The sequence below is a fragment of the Podarcis pityusensis genome (assembly GCF_964106645.2).
Source record: "Podarcis pityusensis genome assembly, chromosome: 7".
Taxonomy (NCBI): Eukaryota; Metazoa; Chordata; class Lepidosauria; order Squamata; family Lacertidae; genus Podarcis; species Podarcis pityusensis.
The window spans coordinates 75,411,511-75,429,879 of record NC_138031.1 but is presented as its reverse complement, the minus strand read 5'-3'; the positions used below and the strand labels follow the sequence as shown (position 1 = coordinate 75,429,879).

General features: G+C 41.8%; 1 protein-coding gene across 4 annotated transcripts in view; it reads right to left on the bottom strand.

Moving 5' to 3' along the window:
* CDH18 (cadherin 18) overlaps positions 1 to 18,369 on the bottom strand; it is a 646,256-nt gene that overhangs the window by 448,019 nt on the left and 179,868 nt on the right. For 3 of the 4 annotated variants that reach the window (XM_081014758.1, XM_081014759.1, XM_081014763.1), the window contains exon 2: positions 3,938 to 4,010. The gene's annotated coding sequence lies outside the window, so the exon portion shown is untranslated. The remainder of the gene's footprint in view (positions 1 to 3,937; positions 4,011 to 18,369) is intronic. The other variant, XM_081014761.1, reaches the window with a different exon arrangement.

Genomic DNA, 18,369 nt, shown 5'->3' with positions numbered 1-18,369 from the left:
TGTGATGTTGGCACATCCACTTTTACACAGCAATTGGACCAGCAATTATAGGAGGACGAATTGAATTCTCTCAGCATTCCAACGATAATACTCAGTTTCTTTGAAAATGCAATCACCACAGAAGAGATGTGCTATCTTGACAGACAATGTCTAGAAATGAATAGCTAATATCGCTGCATTTGCTGCTACCCATGACACTTAATTTCTAGAAAAAAAGTACTCTTGTTGGGTTCAAGTATGTCTGGAGATGCCAACCTTACATTCTTCTCTGCAGTTCCAGATATATGGGGACTCTCTACAGCAGTGAAATAAATCAATTTTCTACTTACTGGGGGGTGGGGTGGGTGGGGAGTGCATATAACCTATTGTTACTTTACTTGGCTCCATCGACAGTACACATTTAAAGCAGTATTATACCACTTTAAACAGTTGTGGCTTCCCCCAAAGAATCCTGGGGACTGTAGTTTGTAAAGCTACAGTTCTCAGAGTTCTTTGGGGAGAGGAATTGATGGAGAATTGTAGCTCCATAAGGGGAACGTGAGTGGCGCTGTGGGTTAAACCACTGTGCCGCTTGGGCTTGCCGATCGAAAGGTCGGCGGTTTGAATCCCCGCGACGGGGTGAGCTCCTGTTGTTCAGTCCCAGCTCCTGCCAACCTAGTAGTTTGAAAGCATGCTTGTGCAAGTAGATAAATAGTGAGAAGGTAAACGGCATTTCCGTGCACTGCTCTGGTTTCGCCAGAAGCGGCTTAGTCATGCTGGCCACATGACCCAGAAAAACTGTCTGTGGAAGCGGACAAATGCCAGCTCCCTCAGCCTTTAAAGGGAAATGAGCGCCACAACCCCAGAGTCGTTCACGACTGGACTTAATTGTCAGGGGTCCCTTTACCTTTAAGGGGAACGCAGTCTCCTAACAATTCTTGGTACCTTTAACAAACCATAGTTCCCAGGATTAACCAAGACTGTTTAAATGTACACTCCAGGTGCAGCACATGCTCCACAGCGAAGACTTGTCAGATCATTGTGAAAGGCCTGATAAGCCCCAGTAAACAACAACAACAATTTTATTATTTGTAGTCGGCCCATCTGGCTGGGTGTCTGCAGCCACTCTGGGGAAGCTAACCTTCCCACTCCTTGGTAGTTGGATTTACTGGATAGAATCACATTACCTCTACTCTCCCATTATGATGTAATTGTTTTAAAAGAAAACCATGCTTTTATCTGAAGGTACACTAGCTGGAGCTAAGCAGATCTAAGCCTACTCATTGCCTAGATGGGTGAATAGCATCATACATGTATGCCGCCTTGGAACCCATGATAGAAGAAAAGTAGGAGAAGGAAGGACGGGAAGAAAGAAAGAAAGAAAAGTTCCATGTTGAATGGAGCCTGGTAAAAGATTCAGCATGACCCACTTTCCTTTCCTCAGCCACTAAACCTTCAATAAACCCATGATGCTCTGCAAACTATTAGCTTGTGCCCTGGAGCCCTGGAGCAAAACAAGGCTGGCTGGATTAAACTATGGGTCCATCACAGTCCTCCCACTCCCAATGTAAAGTTTGGCTAGAAGCATCACAGTAAGTGCATCCACACTATGCACATGTGATGGAGGATTGGAAGAGGAGGAGTCAAAGGGCTCCACTATATGCAGTGGGGGAATCTCTCCTAAGTTCACAGGTGTTTGCACATGGAGATCAACACACATGGAGGAATTAATCATGTTGCTAGCTAAGCCCATCCCTTACCACCAGGCAGTGCGACAACCTGATTAAAGAGTGACAAATGGTCAGTCATTTAGTTCATTCATTCTCACTATATATATATATCATTTCGATTTTCCATCTTAGGCCCTCTCTGCTTATTACTGTTTTCTTTGTTTTGCTTTTCGTTTTGGGAATGGCTGAGAAGTTCAAAAGATAAATGTGCAAGAAGTGTCAATTTAATATGGAACCTACAACATTACAACTAATACACCCCCCCACTGCCCCTTGTTTCAGAAGGAGGCTGGTGGGTTGGGTTGTCAGGAAAGAGATGAAATACATAATCACTGCATGTGAAACCATCGAGCACCTGGGAGCCACAATGTTTTGGTGCCTCTTGGTATTGCTGATCAACAGTTAATAAAAAAACTGCATTGAAGGGGGCATTTGACTGAATGTATGAAGATCAGGAACCTTATGCTATCAGGGTTCCTAATCACAAGGAGATGGCTAAGCAGGTCCAGCCAGTTGGACTTAGAAGCCCCCTTCAGAATTAAAGTGGGTGAGGATGAGGACATTGTAGCTGGAGCACTCTGTGTGTTCTTCCATCTCCCCTCCAACAGGGCTAATCTTATAAGGAACCACAAATGTGTTTTTCCAAGTTCTTCCATGACTTTTTTTTTGTCCATTTCTTCTGTAAGTAATTAGGTGAATCTCTGCAAGCCAGCACATCTAACAACAAAACTTTTTCTCCCCCTCTGGGGAGGAAAAGAACTCCCTTAAAATTTCTGCATAAAACAATCTTCTATTTTTACTTTGAATTCCAATCTTTATTTGCACTCCCGAGTGGCAAGGGAGCAAATTTACCCCAAACAAGAGAAATAGTGAGATTTCTTCTCTCTCTTTTTCAGTGTACTATATGTTATGCTTTTGAGCTTCTTTCTTTCATTTCTGCCTTTGACTGGAAAAGAGAGCCCTCTGAATTGGGAAATGCTAGATTTGAATCCTGAGACGCTTAGCTTTTCACAGATTGCCTGAATGCAGCAGGTGCTTGCAAGCTCTTTGCTGGCATTTGTTCTGTACCCCTTTCCAAAACACCTGAATGCTGTCACAGCTGTGTGCTTCTAGACAGGCTTAAGCACAGTTTTAAACAGTACTGTACTCCGGCAGACAAAAGCTAGTGTTTGCTTATATGCAAGGGCTTCACTCGATTAAAAATGTGGATGGGGTCAATCTCACGGCCAAAGCTAGATATGACAAGATGACATACCCGTCAACTGTTCTGCTCTTGAGTGGGACACTCCAGCTTCTGATTGGATCCCAGGATGCACCAATGAGAGCACAGCCCCGAAATATCCCCGTATTCCAGTCACCTGGATCCCACAAGCACATAGCTCCAAAAGACATGTATGCCGATTTTCCTCTACGGGATGTTGGAGGGTATAAGTTTATCTGTAACTGGGATCTCCTTCTGCATTTTGATTATTTAACAACTAGCCCCAAATAACTGCTTTGAAAAACTTGGAAGATAACCCTGGGGAGGCAAAGTTAACCCTCCCACCACACAACTTCTCAAATCTAAATCACTTAAACTTTTTAACGATATTTGCCACCATTGTGACTGTGTGCCTGCAGAACACTCAGTCTCTCCAAGACCAGCTTTTTTTGTTTTGCAAAAAAAGGGGAGTTTTCAAACATCTGGCAGGTCATAACACATTACTGGTGAGTTTCATATAACACAGCAGGACACACTGTGCAGACCTGGTTATCGGTATACCTGTTTAGATTGATCAACTTTCTCTCCTTCTAAGAATGCCACATTAAAATTAAATCTCTTGCCTGTATTGGGGAAACCTTTTGCTTGGCATTTAGAAGAAATGTCATTCTTTCTTACTGCATGAAATAGAGCTTTAGCTTCAAATACAGCTTGTTTTATTCATAATTGGAGGAAGGGGTCTGATTTGGGGGGGGGGAGTGATAAAATATATCAAAGTATCAGATAACTCTCTCTATCCCATGATATTCTCAAACAGTATCTAGTATACTTTTAATATTTATGGAAAAGAACAAGCAGTTAGATAAATAATGAAAACAGAGGAATGCTCTCTTTTTTTGTATTGCACAGTGATCTCCATCTTAAAAGCAAGCACCTCTAAAAGAAAGGGACATGGATGTGACAAGAATTCTGACATTCCTCATGTAAAATTAATAGCAACATTGGGAAGAATAAAAAGAAACCCTACCTTTTGAATGCTGCTGTAAATTTTAAAGTAGCTTCTCCTGTTACGAAATGCCTTCTCATTCAATCTTTTTCTTCTGAAATAAAAATATATAAATGATTTCGTTAGCATGACATCTTCATTCATACTTGAAATATCCAGGCCAGGCCCCCCATTTGTGAATGTGCAGTCTAAACACATTTACACTAGGGTCGGGCAATATATGGTTTTTCAATATCACGATATATCACCAACTAAGCATCATAATATCTCGCTATATCACAATATATATATCCACGGCAGTGGAGGGCCTCGCTGGGCCTCCCTGTGGGGGAGGAGGACCCCATCTTGCATCCCCGTGGAAGCTGAGGGCTTTGCTGGGCATCCCAGTGGTGGAGGGACTCCCAGGAATCCCTGCGGCAGAGGGCTTCATTGCACCTACCCACAGTGGTGGAGGGCCTCACCGGGTCTTCCTGCAGCAGCAGAGGGCCCCACTGTGCCTGCCCTTGGAAGTGGAGGGTCTCCAATAAACAAACAAACAAACTTCCTTTTTAATATGGAGAAAAGCTATTTAGGGGGAAAATAAAAACAACAACACTTCCTTCTTCTTTTTTTTCACCAGTTGGGGTGGGTGCGAAAGAAGCAGTTTCCAATTCTTTGCTTACGTTTCTTGTTTACTTTGCTGTTGAATCTTTTGAGTTTTTGAGAGCAGAAAGTTCTACTGAAAGAGTTGGTTTATGTCCTTGTGAGTGGTTAAAACTGGCGAAGGAAAGGAGCAAGAAACATATTGATGAAGCTGAAAGGGTTTGCTGGTTTGTGTGAGGGCTTATGTCATTTCTTATCTGTTAGGAGGGAGGAGAGAGAGAGAGTAAACAAAGCCTGCAAAGTATCTCCAAAGTATCCGCAAAGTATCTGTTCAGCTGAGCTACTGGCTGGGAAACTGTCAAGTCTCAACCGTTTGTTCACCAGTACAGTATATAGTGGTACCTCGGGTTACATACACTTCAGGTTTCATACACTTCAGGTTACAGACTCCGCTAACCCAAAAATAGTACCTCGGGTTAAGAACTTTGCTTCAGGATAAGAACAGAAATTGTGCAGTGGCAGCAGGAGGCCCCATTAGCTAAAGTGGTACCTCAGGTTAAGAACAGTTTCAGGTTAAGAACGGACCTCTTGAATGAATTAAGTACTTAATCCGAGGTACCACTGTACTACCTTGCTGAAACACTTATCACAATGTTATTTCAATACCAGTAGAAAACTGTATGGGAGTTTATCTCACAACCCTAATTCCACAAAACCATAAAAGACAATAATCTGAACCTCACCGGCACACCAAGGAAGTTAGTTAGCATGTATCACAAATGCAAATCACATTACATAGGAGCCCTCTTCAGAAGAACACCAGCCATATTTCCCCAATATGAGGTTGGGTGGATAGCAGGACTGTTCCAAGTGGCCTCGTCTCCACATCATACCTGAAACACAGTTCTTCATCCCTCCTCTCCCTCTCATTTGTACACCATGGATATCTCCCAGATGCCCCTCCCCCTCGTTATCACCCAGTGAGATTCAGTGCTGAATGGTGATCTGAACTTTCATTCCCCCAATTGTAGAATGGTCCTGCAGCCACAATATCATGCCGGCTTTCCAAATGGAGCCAACAACAATTTTCCTCCTGGGGCAGACAGTAGTTTTGGGGTACAATTTCATGAGCCAACACCAAACAAATTTACTATCATATGTGTGTATATATATATATATATATATATATATATATCTCACAATGCATTTTGCAATGCATCCACAGTTTCATACCCTCCAAATGCCCCTATTTTTCCATGGACAGTCCCAGATTCACAGAAGTCATCCCGGTTTCTGATTTGATGCTGGAATGCCCCCCTTTTCCTTAGGACATCCCTATTTTCATTGGAGAAATGTTGGAGGGTACGGCATTATCTGACCCCCAAACCAAGGAAATAAGTAACCTATACATCCTTTAGAAGACATCTGAAGGCAGCTATGTGTGTGCTGGCATTATCAGGGGTATAAAAAGAGAAGCATGAAGTTATATTGAAATTACTAAATTACATGTCTGACGAAATACAGAGGGAAGCTCCTACAGGAAAAAGAACTGGGGGATGATTCAAAACATAGCCATGTCATTCCCATACACTGCATGCAGATAAAAGAGACAGAACCCATACCATTACTTCCAAAGTCGCTATAGTTTTGACTCCATAATTGGAGAAGTTTGTGCTGTAGTAGAACTGTGTTATTGAAACCTTGCATATTGAAACCTTGAAACTATCATCCACACATTTTAGCCATCGGAGTACTTTGCTTCTGGTGTGTCCTTGGTAGGGCAAAACATAAAGAGGGAACTCTCCTATAGATTGGAGCATTAATATTTATGCTTATAGAGACACAGTTCAAGCTTAGCTGGCATGAGAAAAAAACTCTTCGATTTTGAGGATGCAAAAGTATAAAAAGCAGATTTAAATCCATACTCTCTTCTAGCTGGAAGCGATTGGATGATCAAAATCAGTGCAGTATCAATCTGGCTGCAGAACAATTTTTCTTCAAGGGGGTGGGAAAAGGTGGTACCTGGTTTTGTCTTAAACTACTGACATTGAGTTGTACTTCAAACTTTTCATTAGGCACAATACATCAGGCAGTATTTTCCACCCAAACTCCAATAAACCTACTTTTTTAAAATAAATCAAAGTTATTTTTCCTCGTTGCACATATCTGAATTCTTTTTTAAAAATACAAAACTAAAAAACTCTGCTGTCTGTTGATTATTGATCGAGGCACCTCATAAATACTTAGGCTTGTTAAGTGTCTACGCAGCTCCCTGACAGAGTTCTTAAATGCAGGCCTGGGACTGAAGCAAGGTTTCTCTTTAAGCTGAGGGAAGGGGAATTTCAGAGGCTGTGTTGGGCTTAAGAGGACGACACACTGTTAATTCAATCTGGCTGTTTACAACAAAGTCATAACAGTATGACACTCTGTGTAGAGAGTGTGAGAGTGAGCGACAAGTCATTCCATAGGGAGTCTGCTAAGCACTTTGGCCACTCTGCCTACAGCTAGCCCATAACCAAACAAATGTTGTGTTTGGTGCATCCAGTATACTGAGCCACTACTTTCTGGACCACACAAACAGAAGCATCCAGCAGCCTGCTTCTATTATTACATACCCCTCAACTGCCCTGATTTTCCCAGGACATCCAGGAATTACTGAAGCCCTCCTGGCTTCTGATTGGATCCTGGAATGTCTTATTTCCCCCTTCCAATGCTGCCACCATGCTTAGGGAAGAGAACGAGGCGACACTTGCAGCCAGTGCTGGGGCTTGCAGTGGTGCCATGTCAACTAGTGGTCCCGAGTCAACTAGCTCCCACAAGAGCTTGCTATCGAAAGACACACATCCTCATTTTCGTCAGCAGAATATTGGAGGGTATGTTGCTATGATTAGTCAATCTAGTTGTCACTTTATGCCAAAGCCTCAAGCTGACACACAATGGAATAGTAACAAAACATCCAATGCATCGGAAGAGCAATCAAAAGCAGAAAATGCAACAGTGAACCAGCTGCAGACACAACACACACAAATGCACTGTATCATCATCATCACTAAACTTAGGGCGGTTCATCAGATTTGCATGAGTCCTGAATCTCAAGCTGAAATGGTCCACTTTGGAAAGTTTCAGTGCTTGTTCAGACTGAAGTAAGTTCTCACCAAAGCTCCCTGAGATGCAGCAGGAACCTCCAAAATGAATTTAGGAATATTTGGGGCAGTTTTGGATTTATTATGTTCTTCTAATCTAAGCCAATCTGATGCATTCTCACTGGAATGAGAATGATCACATGAATAGAAGGGGGGGAGGAGGAGGAGGAGGAGGAGGAGGAGGAGGAGGAGGAGGAGGAGGAGGGAGAAGAGTTTGGACTTGATATCCTGCCTTTCACTCCCCTTAAGGAGTCTCAAAACCGCTAATAGTCTCCTTTCCCTTCCTCCCCCACAACAAACACTCTGTGAGGTGAGTGAGGCTGAGAGACTTCACAGAAGTGTGACCAGCAGCTGCATGTGGAGGAGCAGGGAAGCGAACCTGGTTCACCAGATTACAAGTCCACCGCTCTTAACCACTACACCACACTGGCTCCCAGGAGACACCGCTGGCATTTTGTTAGCACTATGTTGTTGACACCCCGTCCTTTTGTCTTTAACTGGTTATCCAGCTAGTGAGGCAGAGCAGTTTTGAGACGTAACTATGTCATTTGCCCCTCCCACATATTACATAAATTGCCAGAAGCACCCATGCAGTGAGAACTGCTAAAATAAAATGTAGATGAACAATGGGAAAGTATTCTCAGAATACTATGTGACTGAGTGAAGAGGTTCTCAGGGGTGAAGGGTAATGTGCAGCTCTCCTCTCGTCATATTATAACAAACTGGTTGCCTTGAAAAATTATGGTACTGTGCTGGTTTCATATATTGCTCTCTGCTCTCATAACTGAGAAAACTGCATTTTCTCCTCTACCATGCCCATCTAGTCTGCTGCCTCTGCTGATTTATCAGAATGATAATAACCCGAAGAAGAAAATGAGGATATACTGAGATTACTTCACATAGCCTGTGCAATAGTTGACAAGCATGGGGAATCCCAGAAGCATCACTATTGCCCATAAAGCATGACCCCGTCACTGACTGAGTTGGTTCCTGAGAGGCAACTCCCAGGGCATATGATAAAACCTTGCTGAACCTCGGCTGCTGTGGGCCTACTCAGTCCTAGATGAGGGGCTTCCTGGCAATGAAGCCAATGACCTATTTAGTCCAGCATCTCACAGTGGCCCACCAGATGCCTGTGGGCCACCCACAAGCAGGACCCAAGCACAACAACACTCTCCCTTTCCATGGTTTCCAGAACCTGGTATTCAGAGCACTGCTGCTTCTGACTATGGAAACAGTGCATAGTCATTATGGCTAGTAGCCATTGATAGCATTATCCTCCTTGCTACCTTGAATTTTACTATAGTGCTGCCTTCAGTTCCACAGACACCTTGAACTCCATATTAAGGAACAGAGTTGAGTTATAAATGTACTTAAATACAATAAACAAGTGAAAAGTGCAACAAAATGGATTCCTCCTAGTGAGTTGTCCATTTTCCAGGACACTGCATTCCAATTAGCTACCAGGCCTACTTCCAGGCCTACCAGTTTTGACCCATAAAGCCGTTAATGGCTCAGGACCGCAATACCTCAAGGACAGCCTCTCCCCATAAAAACCTACTTGAGATCATCATATGAGACCCTTCTTGCTGTGCCTCCTCCATGAGAGGTTTGAAGGGTGCCAATAAGAGAATGGGCTTTTCTGTAGTGGTTCCCCATCTGTGGAATGCTCTCCTCAGGGAAGCTTGTCTTCATTCTACACCTTTAAGCACCAAGTAAAAATGTTCCTCTTCATCCCGACCTTTGGCTGATTCACATCCTATAAATGTATTTGTGGGAGGGGGATTATTGGTGTGGTTTGTTCTTGCTTTTGTTAATAATTTTGTGTTTCTATCCAGTATTCTTATGCTGTGAACCACGCTGAGATCTTCAGATGAAGAAGAAGAGTTTGGATTTGATATCCTGCTTTATCACGACCCGAAGGAGTCCCAAAGCAGCTAACATTCTCCTTTCCATTCCTCCTCCACAACAAACGCTCTGTGAGGTGAGTGGGGCTGAGATACTTCAAAGAAGTGTGACTAGCAGCTGCATGTGGAGGAGCAGAGATGCGAACCTGGTTCACCAGATTTCGAGTCTACCACTCATAACCACTGCACCACACTGGCTCTCAGATGAAGGTCAGTATATAAATTTAATAAATAATAATAATAATAATAATAATAATAACCCCTCTCTCCTGCTTTTCCATCCCCTGCTGTCAGTCAGAGTTCCATTGTCACTAAAAATGCTGTTTTATTTTTTATTTCCCCCCTTGATTCTTTTCTACTTTGAGTACTTTTGCAAACCTTGGGGTACCACAGTCTGCTGACACCCCCCCTCTTTATACCTATTTTGGCTTATATAGGCACTGACACTCTGAGGATTAGTACACAGGATGAATAAAAGTATAAAGGTAAAGGTACCCCTGCTCATATGGGCCAGTCGTGTCTGACTCTAGGGTTGTGTGCTCATCTCACTTAAGAGGCCGGGAGCCAGCGCTGTCCGCAGACACTTCCGGGTCACGTGGCCAGCGTGACGAAGCTGCTCTGGTGAGCCAGCACCAGCACAGCACACAGAAACGCCGTTTACCTTCCTGCTATAAAGCGGTACCTATTTATCTACTTGCACTTAGGGGTGCTTTTGAACTGCTAGGTGGGCAGGAGCTGGGACCGAAAGACGGGAGCTCACCCCGCCGCGGGGATTCGAACCGCTGACCATATGATCGGCAAGTCCTAGGCACTGAGGTTTTACCCACAGCGCCACCCGCATCCCTTAAAAGTATAAAAGTTAGGTTAGTATAAAAGTATACTAAGGTTAGTGTAAAAGCTAGGTTAGTATAAAAGTATGCTAGGTTAGTATAAAAGTATACTAACCTAGAATTGCAAGGAGGATGCTCACATATTGTCCTGGTAGCTGAGAAAAAGCACATTATATATTTTCAAGGAAGTGTAGTTGTGAGCCCCTTATTTAAATATCTGGGAAGGGGTCCCATTGCTCCATGTATCAAAGGTTTAGGAAATATTGCTGTGAGTTCCAACTACCCCTTTCCACTGTCATCAGGATGTGATCTTTCAGCTCTAAGTTGTAGGCAAGTTAAATATAGACTCGTTGAACATGAAGAATGTTGCATGTAGATGAGGCTACATTTCCTAAGGACGATCATTTAAAGTGACAAAGGCTTAATCTTAAACACAGTTTTACTAAAGTATTGGGAAATATGGAATAGATCCAAGAGATAATTAGCACTTGAGCTTTCCTCTGGAAGAGACCTCTAAAAAAAAAAAAAAAGGAAAGGTAATCTTTGCTTCTTTTCTATGTAACCCTTAGAGCCTTTAATCTTTGCACATCACATAGTTTCCTGAATCTTGCTGTAGGATGTTTAAGCTGAAGGGCATCATGTTCAGAGAAAGGGCAGTTTCATCTCAGTACTTTTTACAAATCCCACAGATATCTTAAAAATACAAGTTAAATGGGAGGGTTTGGGAGGGGTGGTGAACCAGGCTTGCAATAGATAAAATCCATCTGTTAGGCTGCAAATGATATGCATGTGCACACATGCGCACACACTCATGCATGTGCACATGTCAAAATTCTCAGAAGAAGTCAGCCAAAATTAAGCAACTTCAAATCCCATTGATTTCAGTGGAAAAGTTACCAGTTCCACTGAAATCAATAGGATATAAATATATTTACCATTTACCATCTTTTGTTGACCACTGGGATTACACTTTGCATTTTTAAGTTCGGAATAGAGTAGTTGCTTTGGAAGACGATAATCAGGCATCTGCACAACATGATCAGTCCAACGAAGTTGCTTCAGTACTGGTGATCTTTGCTTCTGACAGTAGACAGGACAGGACAGGACAGGACACAGACATAGCAAACATGATGAAAACAATGGCCTAGAGACTATTATACCCAACTCTACATTTCTGATCCAATGAGAAGGTAATTGACTCAGCTAGTGATACACTTAATCTCACTGGTGTTGCTATGATAGCCTATTGCACCTGACCCAATTATCCCAGAACATATTGATGTGGGGGATGTGGTAACTCAAGACGTGAGACCAAGCACTGTGTAATTTAACCCATTTTTCATATTACACCAACAAAAGTACCATGGACAGGGAGCTTCCAAGAATGGATCTCCTTCTACAAGCATAGACCTTCATCTCCTCTCATGGAGAGGAGAGCCGCCATATCATAAGACGCCCTGGGATGTCTTAAATGACATTCATATGGAATCTACATTTATCACACAGGTGAATATGTAGGAAATTTGCTCAGATGTTCACAGAAAACCTGACAGATTACAGCTAATGTGCTCATTTTAATGAATTATTCTAGCAAAATTGTATCCAAAATTGCCAATATAAAAATGAAACTGCTTGAAATGGGCATAGAAGACTTGCACTATAAATGAACTTGAACTTCCCATTTGCCCCTAAAATGTATCTTCAAATGGCTGTGTACACACTCCAGTGTGCTCCCACTGTTGGTTTAGGAAGTGGTGTACTTATTAATTTGTGCTTCATCCATTCATAGTTTCAGTAATTCAGTCAGTCAAAGTTTGGAATCAAGTAAATTACAGACAACAGTGCTGGATCAAATAAATGAAAGCACTGAAAATCTATTCTTAAAGTAAAAATAGAAGAATAGTTATATTCAAGGTTAAATCACTAGGAGAATTACAGCTTTCAAAGAGAAAGCTGTTCAGGTCCCCATAATGTCAAGAAGACAACCATGATTCATGCTATGGGAACTCATAAATTCTGTTTGTTAGAGATTTCACTCATCTCTCACTGCCCTGCTTTTCTATAAATCATGATCAAAGTGACCTATAAAAAGAAGAAACCTCAGTAAATTATAATAGATTTGATGATGATTATTATTATTATTAAAAATCCCAATAAAATTGAAGAGATTATATCAGCAAGTTTACATAGAAGAATCAAAATCACAAATTCATAAGTACCTGGAACAGATCTAAAAGCGGATAAAGAGAGATCCTGCTCATGGGCCATTACGGAGTCAATATCAGCACTTTAAATTGAGCCTAGGAACAAATAGATAGCCAATGAAAGTTCTATAAGGCTCAAAGTTATTTGCTCTGATTAAGACCTTGGCAGCTGAGGTCTGGAACAATTTAAGCTTTCATGCTGTCTTCAGAGGCAGCCCACACACATCCCAATGAGAATAGTACAGTGCTGTTTAACTTGGGAATGAATAGCATCATCATCAGGTAAAGCAGCCAAAGTTGATGGGGGGAGGGGAACGTCACACATTCCAAGACAATACAACCACCAGGCATGCACTGTAGGTGAGAGTACTCCCAGAGTGATCCTTCAGAGTGAATAATGTCCCATTCACAAAAGGTTGTAGGCCTCTGTTCAAATAAGAATTCTCAACCAATAGTACACCCATCTTGTCAGAGTTAAGTTTCAGTTTGTTTATTAACATTCATTGCCATTCATTGCAAAACTGATTTCAAACACAGGTTCGTGATCCCTAAGCTCTCCTTAGGATCAGGAAATGGAAATGAAAGATTTAGATCTGAGTAATATGTGCGGGTGGTGCTGTGGGGACTTGGGTGGCACTGTGGGCTAAACTACAGAGCCTAGGGCTTGCCGATCGGAAGGTCAGCGGTTTGAATCCCCGAGACGGGGTGAGCTCCTGTTGCTCAGTCCCAGCTCTTGCCAACCTTCGTTCAAAAGCATGAAGTGCAAGTAGATAAAAAGGTAGTGCTGCTGTGGGAAGGTAAACGGCATTTCCGTGCACTGCTGTGGTTCGTCAGAAGTGGCTTAGTCATGTTGGCCACATGACCTGGAAGCTGTCTGCGGACAAACGTCAGCTACCTCGGCCAGTAAAGCGAGATGAGCGCCGCAACCCCAGAGTTGTCTGCAACTGGACTTAATGGTCAGGGGTCCCTTTACCTTTACCTTTAATATGTGCATACTGATGACACATCACCAAATCTTTGGCTCAGCTGCCTCCGTAAAAGAAGCACCTATTTTCTCCTTAAGTCATGGAGTTTTCAGTAGCCAAGAGCAAGGATTGAGCACACCCAGTCAGCTTGACTTCTCCATTTCTCTCTGTGCTGAGGTTGAACAAGCTGAAAGGTATTCACAAATGAGGGAATCAGAGGTATATCCAGCGCTGATCCTGTTAGAACTTAAGTGTTCAACTTGGCATGCATATAAATGTCTTTATGCACAAAGTATTTTGAAAATTGGTCATAGCCAGCTATGAAGGGTTTGGGTAACTCCCCCAAGGGCCTGATTGTAATAAGCTTCTCACCACCATTTAGCAGAATAAATTAGCAATTTGAAATGGGAAGATTAACAGGATGATACAGAAAATGCCTGCAGGGTCACATATCTTAGCGAGAGTAAAGGGGCCTGATTAGAAGACTAAGAAATAATACCTCTAAAAATAAATCATAAAGCTTAAAGAATGTAACAGTTACCTTGGTTCCACAAAATGAGAAACAATACCTTCAACTGGTTTTTAAATGAAAGCAAGTTTTAAAGGCACACATAATTATGCTTTAAAATTAATTTCTTCCCAATCCCAATTTGGGATATAACACAGGATCCTCTGCGCCACTTGCTTCAGCTTCACTGATCCCTGACCCCTGTTAGGTTTGCTGTTATTCTTCTTATTCTGGACAGCTAGTCTAGCATGAATGCTCCCAACAACAAAAAAATGATGGCTTGCAGTCCAATTAGCATGATTTCTGTTGCCACTGATTATTTCTTTCTCCTGAAATCCAGTGGGTTTGCTCCCTCAGACTCAGCTAAACAACCCACCAGCTGTTTAACCAGTATACATATATTCTAGACAACTACCTTTGAATGAAAATTCTTTGTACTTTCTTCTAAAAAGACCAATTGGTCTGAATGAAAGAATATGTTATCTCACTTGCTGTATGTTTTTTTCGCAGTGAAATGTCTTGTTATTAAATTCTCCACAGACCCTTAGAGTTCAGGTACTTGTAACAGCTTCAATTTCTTGGCTCAGGTAACCTATTACTGAAAAAGGGTTCTAACATTTAAAACAATGTGGGAATAGCTGTTCTCATTAAATACTGTCAGTCAGTGTGGGGTGAGTTATTATGCAAAATACATATCAAGAACTGGACAGAAATCACAAAACCGACTTCAATTATAACCTCTGCTTGAGCCTATCAAAAAGCAAGTTCCCGGAATGGAAAGATTTCAAGGGCAAATGTTATTTATATTCCACTTTTAAGACCAGGAGAGAGGATTAGTTATCAAATACTTCGTTAACCAACATTCTGGCATGTGCACAACTTCTGCAAATGGTCTTTAGACAATTGTGAGGCAATGCTGCCTCTAACTTCTAAAGGTCATCTTGGATTCCCTCCTCCTCTAGTAAGTGAGGAATACTATTTCCAAAGCACATGCAACTTCCATGCAGCATTGGTAGTAGTTTATCTCCTTCCTCTTTCCCATGGGCTGCATCTTCCATGACTACTGCATCTGGTTGGTCTCCTCTTTTGATGGGGTAGGAAAGTGTCTTGAAGATGGCATGGTGGACTCATCCTATGGCTCTAGGAACCTGCATTCAATATGTATATCCACCACCATTTTGGTGCAACCCTTCTTCCACTGATAGTGCCGGAATATGAAGCTGACAGTGTATTTTGAATGGAATAAATGTACAATAGGCTGTTTCTAAATTGTACTCTGAATTCAATTCAGGAGCATGACTCATTGGAAAACTAGAAAACGTTTCACAGATTTTAGAAAAGAAAATGCCCAGATAACTCCTAGAATGTGGTCTTTCTTAGATCCCTTGTGCGCAATACAATTACACTGGAAGAGCTTCTCATTCTCCGTGCCAAGAAAACACTGAAGTTCAGCTTTCACCATTCTAGACTGTTGCTTCATCTTGAAAACTGCATATCATAAACAGATCTGGCAACCAAAGCTCTTAGACACATAGCCCTGTCAGCCAGCAGACATGAATGATGGGGCTAATAAATGCCTCTGCTCCAAACGCTTTCTAAGAAGCAGAAGATGGAGCCAGAGTGCAAAGGCAGCAAAGCATAAAGGCTTCTACATCAATCCGAGCCAAGAGTGCTTTATGCTTCTGAATTCAAAACTATTGTATGGGCTGTTGTTGTTGTGTGTATAACACTAAAACAAAATGAAAGCAACGGGAAAGCGCAACTGAAAACTGAAATAATCCAGAACAGAAAACCAAAACAGAAGAATGAACAAAAGCACATGAACACATGAGTTAAGCTTCTTGCAGAATGGCAGGAGAGATGGAACCAAATACAGTGGTGCCTCGCAAGACGAAATTAATTCGTTCCGCGAGTTTTGTCGTCTTGCGATTTTTTTCGTCTTGCGAAGCACGGTGTCGGGAAAGTTTTGGAAAAGCTTCAAAAATCACCAAAGTCTTTAAAAACCTCAAAAAAGGCTACCACACCGCGTTCTATGAGTTGCTCCTCGAAGTCAAGTCGCAACTGTATTAACGGTGTTAAGAAAAAGGAAACAAACTTCAAAGACGTTTCCGTCTTGCAAAGCAAGCCCATAGGGAAAATCGTCTTGCGAAGCAGCTCAAAAAACAAAAAACCCTTTCGTCTAGCGAGTTTTTTGTCTTGCGAGGCATTCGTCTTGCGAGGTACCACTGTATGCAGTCTTGGAGGAATGGCTGGTGACAGCTTTGAGAAACCCTTGAGAAGATGGGTCCCCTCATGGATCTGTGAGGTTCCAGTAGGCTTACCTGATGGTGAAACTAAGTTGTCCTTGAGTTGTGGAAAGGTGTCTAGAAGTCTTCAATTTTGTTTCCCCAAATGCCTTCCAAATAGTGTCACTCTGGGGCATTATAGGGAATTAAAATGGTGGCCTGTTGTCAGAAAACAGTTGATAAAAAGGGTGAAAGCTGCCAACAGGTGACAGGTGCTGACACCAGGCCTTCACTTAAGGGTGGTCTGCTCCTGCAAAGTAATGACTGAGCAGGTGCTTCTTCTTGGGATGCCAATGCTTCAGAAACTGCAGGAAGGTTCAAAACAGATTCCCTGAGATCACCGGATCCAGACAATAGAGGATTTTGTGAGCAGTAGCCCCAAACACATTGGCAATTCCACATATCACACATTTAAAGCACATCCTCTCGGCCCACACAAAAGAACCCTGGGAACTTTAGTTTACTCTTCACAGAGCTACAATTACCAGTAGTTTTATCAAACCACAGTTCCCAGGATTAGTGGTGGTTTTGCATTGGTGTGTGTGCATTAAATGTATGGTGTGTAAGCAGCAACTACCCAGCTGCCACATTCATCACCAGCTACTGCTTCTGAACAAACCTTAAGGGAAGCCCCATTTAAGATGAAGAAGAATAGCCTAGTATTGAGGTTACCAATGGTTCCAGCTGGTGTATCAGCCAAGGGTGATGAAATATGTTCCTTAGGCCTTTGTCAGGAAAGATAATATGTTTGTGTGTGATGTTAGAAAAGGAAAGAGAGCAAACAATCTGAGTAAACTCAAATATTTTAATTTTAAAACAGCTGTTGCTATTAAGTATTTGCATTCTCTTTGCAGAAACCATGCATGTCATCTGTCGCTTAAGACTTTTTGTCTTCTGAATTCATGCTGTTATGTTCAAGGAAACCCAGTCTATGTTAATTAAAATAATTTCATGTTGTGGAGTAGGCAGTAGAACCTTGCATACCTTATTTTTATTCTTCGTTCCTGAAAATTAAGTGAATAGCAGCATCTGCTGCATTAGAAATAATTATTTGGTTTTTTGAAAAGGACAAAAGACGCCCACAATGCACATTGAAGAATGTTACATATTTGTGTTCCAGGAGTGTAATTACTTTTCCACAGTATAACTCCACAAAAGCATTTAATTTTTTCCATCCTCCTGAATTATTTCTCTCTATTAAGTTATATTTTACTCTTGCTACTTCATTAATTTTAGTAATTCTTCCAGTTTTTGAATTCCATGTACATTTTTACTCAGTTCTGAACGCTTTCAAGAATTTGAAAACCACAGAATATAGAATGTGTCTGGTGCTAGCCTAGCGTTAATTAGAAACAACTAAATATTGGCTGCATTTGAACATAATGATAAACTATTTATTGTTATGGGAACGAGTGACAACAAGCCACAGGCTTGCCCCTCCCTTTCCCTCCTCTGGCATGGATGCGAGTAGATCAGAAGCTCGCACTTCCATTTTTGATAAACTGCAGTTTATCCTTTATGTCCAAATCTGGACAAAGTCTGGTTTTCCTTAACTACAGTGTTGTTGTTTTAATGAGCCAATTTTAAGATTTGGTTTAAGGAAGAGGCTTGCTTCAACCAGCCATAGTTAAGATGAACCACAGTTTAGGGTGCAGGGATAATGCAAAACTGTGGTTTATCAAAAATGGAGGTAAAAGCTTCCATTGGGTCCTTTGTGGCAGCATGAGAAGAAGAGTGGTATGCATACCCAAGCTTCACTAGGGCTTATTCCCATAATGATCCTGTGTTGATTATCATTACGCCCAAACACTACCATAATCTATTGGGATATACCAAATTTTCCTAATGTTCAGAGAGCATTGTGCCATTTTAGGGGTGGGCAAAATGTTATCTGAAAGAACTACAAACCTTTAGATAACATTCCTTTCATTGGACAATGCCTGTGTGACATTTTAGGCATCGTGTCTCTGTTGTAAAACCACATTTCCACATTTCCAGGCTTCTGGCTCCATTTCTCTGTAACATAAGT